This window comes from Tasmannia lanceolata, unplaced genomic scaffold, assembly GCF_043159265.1.
Source record: "Tasmannia lanceolata isolate RefF3 unplaced genomic scaffold, GAP_Taslan_0.1 ptg000130l, whole genome shotgun sequence".
Classification (NCBI taxonomy): Eukaryota; Viridiplantae; Streptophyta; class Magnoliopsida; order Canellales; family Winteraceae; genus Tasmannia; species Tasmannia lanceolata.
In genome coordinates this window covers 87,501-95,000 of record NW_027518806.1, presented here as the reverse complement: position 1 = coordinate 95,000, position 7,500 = coordinate 87,501, and the positions used below count along the sequence as shown (strand labels likewise).

Sequence of the window (7,500 nt, the reverse complement as noted above, 5' to 3'; positions counted from 1 at the left end):
TGCTTATCACGATGAATTATATTTGTTCGATACAATGTTGTCAATATAAAGGTTAAGAAAAGAATACGCTGGAAAAAATACAAGAACTTAAATTGAAATAATAGTAAAAAGGAGACTTGTGTTGGATTGGCACTGCATATGCATATAAACTAAAATTTTTATTTAGGTGGAAAATTTTATTTAGGTGGAGAATAAATAAAGAAGAATTAGAAAAAGGGTTTTCAATAGTATATTGAATCCATATATATAAGTCGAATAAAGAACTTCATAAGTCGAATAAAGAACTTCGATTCCTTGTTTCTTACTTGGTATTAGAGTTCGAATGAAAACCACGCGATTGCAGGTAATGCCAGAATTTTTTATTTTGTGAGGATCAATCAAATAGGTTTTCAAAATATTCTAAAAAAACAATGATAAATAGATATGAATATGAATAGAGCAAGAAAAGAAGGAAATAAAAAAACATAGTATAGAAAAGATATCCAAAATGATATAGAAATCACTATCCTACCCTTAGTTTTTATTTCCTTAATTTAATTAATTGTATTTCGTTTGATTAGGGTAAAGTTCCTTAAAAACCTCTGCTTTTTTTAAAATATCCTGAACAGTTCCTGTAGGCTGAGCGCCTCTTTCAAGGAAATAGAGAATCGCGGGAACGTTTAAATAAGTTTGATTCTTGATAGGATCATAAAAACCCACTTTCTGAAGATCTCTTCCTTCTCTTCGGGATCGAACATCAATTGCAACGATTCGGTAGACAGCTCATTGGGATAGATGTAGATGAAAAAGAACCCCCCCCTAGAACCGTATAGGAAGTTTTCTCCTCGTACGGCTCGAGAAAAAAATGATTAGAAGTTTTGTCTATGGATAAAATTAGAATAAATAGAAAAGGAATCCGTAAAATAAATGAGTCTATAATTTAAAATTTAACTCATAGTTCTTTTTTTTAGCTTCCTGAAAAAAAATCATTTGTACTCATAACTCAAGTTCAATAATTCTCAAATATGTTAAATAAATTTAAGATATTTTTTTATTGAGTGGTCTTTAACCCCTCCTTTTTTGTCTCGTTTAAAATCTATTTTGATTCTTTATTCGGATCCGTGAGACAATTGAAGTGGTGTTTACTTGTTCTGGGATCCTTTATCTTTGTTTTAAATCATTGGGTTTAGACATTACTTCGGTGCTTATTAATCCTTTCAAAATGGTAGCAACATACCCCTTTTGTGATTTCTTTCTATCAAAGAATCATATGGTTGATTCGTGCGCGATACACTGTGGATCGAAAAAGTTTTAACCCTTCCAACAAATTTTTTTATTTGCTCGAATAGGATCCTTTCGATTTATATATCGAAGATATACTTACGAAGTTGTTCCAATTTATTGATTGGCATTAACCCTAGATCGTTGCCCCTGAGAAATTAATAAATACTTTCTACCCGAGCTCCATCATGCACTATTTACATTACAACCCAATAAAAAAGAGGGTTTCTAGTAGAATAGAACAAATGACGTCGAGCCAAGAGCACTTTCATTCCTATATAAAATGGTGGATGTAAGAATAAGAATCCACGACGGATCGTGTCCTTCAAGTCGCACGTTGCTTTCTACCACATCGTTTTAAACGAAGTTTTACCATAACATTCCTCTAATTTGGAACCAGTATGGAATTGATTCAATTATATTATGGAATCATGAATAGTCATTGGTTCGCTCGGTACATAGACATAGTCATTTATATTTTTTCTTATCTATCTACATAGATAAGAAAGATTTTTCTGAAGAAATATTAGCAAGACCCCGGACTTTTTTTGTATGAATGGAACATTTTTCTATAAATATCGATCTCAAAAAAATATCTAACAGAAATTCCAGAAATCTAAATATAGAAATAACATAACTAATAGAAATAGAAATCACAAGAATAAATAAATTATATTTGACTCTGCCTCTTCAAGTGACTCAATAAGATAGACTGAGACATTTCCAACTTCCCCAAGATTCAATCCATAAGGAATCATTACAAATCTTGCTACTTGAAAAAGTTTCCTACTTCTGCATCATTATTTGAATCAAGTTTTGCAGTAAAAACTCCATTTTATTATCATAAGAAAAAATATTTTCAAATGGAATTGTCAATGATGTAAAGCAAATAAGCTAAATAGATCGAACAATAAAAAGAAATATTATTGTTAAATATTTCAATTTTAATATTTTAGGGATGCTCATTAGTTTTCACAAAAATAGAAAGACTATTGTGACTCAAATAGGATAACAATACATACCTATAAGCTAAGCACTTCCTCTTTTATATGTATTTTCATATTTTGTTTAGCCTGAGATTAAGTAATCTTTCTGCAACTGTGATCTATGTCTCATCTTATCTTTATCTGAATCATAAAAGGTTTCAGTTATCAGTTACTTTTGCATTTGAATGTCATTTGAACTCGATTTAGTTCAGTTTGTGAAATACTTAGATATGATTCCGAAAAGAATCATTCAAAATAAAAAAAAAAAGAAAGAGGAAAAATATTCTATCCAATATTAGACCTTTAAACAGAACCTTGTTGAACAAAAAAGAAGTATTCAGATACAACGGATATGCTCTGGGACGGAAGGATTCGAACCTCCGAATAGCGGGATCAAAACCCGTTGCCTTACCGCTTGGCTACGCCCCATTTCTACTTTTATTGGATACTAATAAAGAATAATATTGGTAGTAAGTGTTCGTCAATTCCAGGCCAAACTATCTATAGAAAATCTTTATTCTTTATAGAATCTATTATAGATTCGTGCTAGGATTTTGACATGTGTATATCTAGAATTCAACTGAATTTATTGATCATTACATATAATTCAATTAAGATATTGTATGAAAGTATGATTTCTTCTATTCTCCTTTGAGAATTGGAGGATTTTTGATTGAACGGAAAAAGAAGGATTTTTTTGTCTACCCTACTTTCTTTATTTTTCCTTATATCAATAACTCAATCAAAATGCAATTATCTCGACGAAAAAAATGTCTGTTATGCTTAATATCTTTAGTTTGATCTGTCTTAATTCTGCCCTTTATCCGAGTAGTCTTTTCTTCGCCAAATTGCCCGAAGCCTATGCTTTTTTGAATCCAATCGTAGATTTTATGCCAGTCATACCCCTGTTCTTTTTTCTTTTAGCCTTTGTTTGGCAAGCTGCTGTAAGTTTTCGATAAGATCTTTAATACTATCCTAGAAAATTCATGATTTATTCGATAAAAATTATAATAATTGATAAGATCAAATAAGTTTGACAGTATGAACCTTCGATTCAAACATTGAAATTATCGGATAGCCGCGAGAAACCCGGCTCGCCCCATTTCCCTATTTTAATCCTTTTTATGGTGAAAGACCTTATTAGCTTAGGGCCCCTTACAATAGCTAATTATGGGTATGAAAGTGATTTGTGGTAATTAAAGACTCTTATTATATTACAAATTGAAATTTCATTTCAACTTCATTTGAATTTCTGAACATTCTTTTCTATTTCTAGAATTTATTTCTTGGTGTAAAAATAGGATATGTGATATAAAAATGGAGGATCTATTATCTTTTCTCGTTTTTCTTTTTCAAAAAATGATCTTGGAGGTTGTGTAATGCTTACTCTCAAACTTTTCGTTTACACAGTAGTAATATTCTTTGTTTCTCTCTTCATCTTTGGATTCCTATCCAATGATCCAGGACGTAATCCAGGACGTGAAGAATAAAATAAAAATTTAGTTTTTCTTGCTTGATTTTACAATTTTCTTTCAATTTTATTTTAGCTATTCCACACGTTTAATTAGGAAAAAATAAAAAGAGGGTTTGCGAAAATTGAAAGAAAAAAATGGAAAGTCATCAACGGAAAGAGAGGGATTCGAACCCTCGGTACGAATAACTCGTACAACGGATTAGCAATCCGCCGCTTTCGTCCACTCAGCCATCTCTCCCAATTGAAAAAGATAATTACTATGTTACATTACACATCAAGTAAGGATTAAAGAAAGTATTTCTTTCACATTCTTTATCGTTATTATATAATTAGCAATTCCATTTAGATGCTCGAAAGATCCAAATAGAAAGATAAATAAAGAAGACCTTCTTGCTTTTTTTTTGTTCGAGGTGCCTTTTGGGCCTGGCCCGGTCAATACCCAGCCGGGCCTTTTTTTTGTTCCAACGAATTCCCTTTATTTATAGGCAACATACTCTAAATACTTGGTATCTGTGTAACAATTTCCGTTCTGGGGTTTACATATACTTCTAATTTTTGTTATAATGGAAATGGAGAATGGTTTTTGATTCAAAAGAATCAATTAAGGATGTATCAATTTGTATTTTCTTATGTCATTAGGCAAACCAAATTTTATATTCAAATCTAAGAATAATTCACGAATTCTCAGTCAACGAATAGTTAATGGTTCCTGTTTGTCATAAATTTTAGCTTTTTTGAGTCAAAATAAAATTTGATTTTTCAATAGAAAAAGTGTAAGTTTTTCGGCATTGTATGTTTTGAGATACTATACAATTAATCAAAGGGCTAAATAAAACACAATCAAAAAGGGAAAAAGGGTTTCTTTTATAATTTTTTTATTTTATATTTATTTAGAAATTAGAAAAAGGATGAAAAAGGGGATGCAAGTACAATAAACTAAAGTTTAGTAATCCAACGGTAATTTTTTATCCTGTTGTGTATCGTTTTGGCGGCATGGCCGAGTGGTAAGGCGGGGGACTGCAAATCCTTTTTCCCCAGTTCAAATCCGGGTGCCGCCTCATCAACAAATGAATAGAAATATCTTATTCTGCTCTGCTGATATAACTAAATATAATTTTCCCCAGCAAAACAGAATAAGGGGACTGTTGATACTTGGTTGATTCTAAACATCTATTCTGGTAATTTTGTAAAAGATTTCCAATCTTTGAATTTAAAAAATAAAGGTCGAAGCAAGACTTTTTGATTCCCTTCTACTGCTAATGTAATGTATACTCATTGGGTCTTAAATTACATCGGATAGCCGGATTCAACTACTAGTTAGGTAAAGTCCTTTCTATACTGTAATCTACATATATAGACTCGCGAGAATCTCTGAGTGTTCAGGCATTCAATCACTATTATATTGAGATTGGATAGATTTTTTATAGAAAAAAAGTAAAAAAAAAAATGATTTGTTTTTTTACCCCCCGTCAAGAGTATAATATACTATCTCCCAACTCCTTCAGCTAGACAATCGCGAAGGAGTACGCATTATATCAAATAGGAAATAAAAGTATGTAATAGATAACAATTGATCTATTTTTACTTTGAAGAGCAAGAAAAAAAAAAAGAAAGGGCTCTCTTATTTTATTACTGGACGTTCCATTCCATTAGTAACATTCCTTTGTAGTGTCATTGTGTATTTTACTTGTGTTTAGTCTTTCCACATTAGAAATCATATAGGAATTTTTGAAATGGCTTTATTTTATTGGTTCATCAATAGTGTTTGGTCAGAATCCCTTTTTGACTCTGGACCATTCATTCTACTATTATTAGTGAGCAATAATGGAATAATTCTATCATAGAGATAAGGGACATAATTCACATGGATATAGTAAGTCTCGCTTGGGCTGCTTTAATGGTAGTCTTTACATTTTCCCTTTCACTCGTAGTATGGGGAAGAAGTGGACTTTAAAAGCACTCCTAATTTAGTTGAGGAATGAAACGCTATCAATTCTTTTATAGATCGTTCCGTAACGCATTTTTTATTTGAATTGAAATAATTTTGAAATAAAAATATCTTCATTTCAAAATTCCATTGGATTCTAGTGGAGAAATGTATTCTATAACAGTAAAACGATTATTTCAGATTCATCGGAATAAATAGATGTATCAAAGAAATAGAATTGGGTCCTACGTCAATTCTATATATGGATTAATAACTACATATATTGAAGATAGAAGCTAATAAAGTATACCAACTCTATTTACAACTTTATACACTACTATAACATAACACTACTAGAGAGTATGGTAAGTAAGAAATTTTTTTCTTACTTACCATACTCTCGGATCTCATAGAATACCGCGGATTATAGCCCCTTGATTTCATTTAAGACGCAAAAATAGAATACTTTTCATTTAATTTCTTCAACTATTGATAAGAATTCAGAAGTCAAGTTTCATTTAAAGTAATTAATTGTTTTGACTGACTGTTTTTACGTAAATTATAAGTAGAAAAGCAGTAGGAACTAAAATGAACAGTGCAGTAGCAATAAATGCAAGAATATTTACTTCCATAATTTCATCGTTTTTTTTTATTTCACAATAACTCGGGATTTAATCCCATAGAGATGATAAATCTTTCACCTGTCAATTCAATGAATGCATTACCTATCGATGATCTTGAATCGGATCAATATCATGAATAACAATATCTGAGCTATTAAATTAATTCGTCGTCGAGAATTGAATAGTATAACATATGAAGATCTTTTATCCATAGTGAATCCAATCTTGGATTCCCGGACCAAAAAAAAACACCTTATTTCTCCTTATTTTCTGTTCTTTCTTTTTAGGTCTTCCTTGTAGAACCATCAAATGAAGTATCATCTAACCACGCGTCTGTTTCCATTAACTACAAAACCCCAACAAACAATACAAGCGAAGTGGAAAAAGAGAAGAATTAGGTTCTAAATTTTAATGATATAATTTTCTTTGAAAGACGAAGAAGTATGATAAAAATGAGTCGCGGGAGAAAAAATGGAATATTCTATCAACTTCACTATTTTAGTTATTTTCATTTTTGTTTAGGGTTTGTTCTTTCTTCGACAGAATCCTGAAAAAAAGAGGGGAAACCCCTTCAGAATTCAATTATGCTCCCCTTCTTTTTCACAGAAAATAAAGAGGCGAATTGATGTACTTATTGGATCCGTCGGGACTGACGGGGCTCGAACCCGTAACGTCCGCCTTGACAGGGCGGTGCTCTAGCCTATTGAACTACAATCCCATGGAAATAAGAAGAGATCTAGCAGAAAATTTGGATTGGATAGGTATTTCTTAGGCTCTACCATCTGATAGTAGGTTGCCAAATTGTTGGGCCGAGCTGGATTTGAACCAGCGTAGACATATTGTCAACGAATTTACAGTCCGTCCCCATTAACCACTCGGGCATCGACCCAACGCCTAATTCATTTTAGACGTTCCATAATCAACTTCCTTTCATCTCCCAGGCAGACTTGACAAATAAATATCATCAATCAAATGATATAAAATATGAAGTCCTTCTAAGTAGACTAATAGAAGGACTTGACAAACAGGGATTACTTAATAGAAAATCCCACTCCTACTCCTATAGTCTTAAGTGTTGTTACACCCCCAGAGGGACTTGAACCCTCGTTTTCTCCGTGAAAGAGAGAGGTCGTAACCACTGGACCATAGGGGCCTATGTCCACCTTGAGCCAGAAATAAACTAGAAACATAAATACTAGGTCCCGGGGGCCAACCACCCTTAGGAAATAA

At 32.0% G+C, this 7,500-nt stretch overlaps 3 non-coding genes across 3 annotated transcripts; 1 reads left to right on the top strand and 2 right to left on the bottom strand.

Annotated features, from left to right (window-relative positions):
- Positions 1-3,870: 3,870 nt before the first annotated feature.
- Positions 3,871-3,958, bottom strand: TRNAS-GCU (transfer RNA serine (anticodon GCU)). Its single transcript has one exon. It is a non-coding gene; the product is annotated as a tRNA-Ser (tRNA).
- A 749-nt stretch (positions 3,959-4,707) lies between these two features.
- On the top strand, positions 4,708-4,778 carry TRNAC-GCA (transfer RNA cysteine (anticodon GCA)). Its single transcript has one exon. It is a non-coding gene; the product is annotated as a tRNA-Cys (tRNA).
- A 2,297-nt stretch (positions 4,779-7,075) lies between these two features.
- Positions 7,076-7,159, bottom strand: TRNAY-GUA (transfer RNA tyrosine (anticodon GUA)). Its single transcript has one exon. It is a non-coding gene; the product is annotated as a tRNA-Tyr (tRNA).
- Between the last annotated feature and the right edge of the window lie 341 nt (positions 7,160-7,500).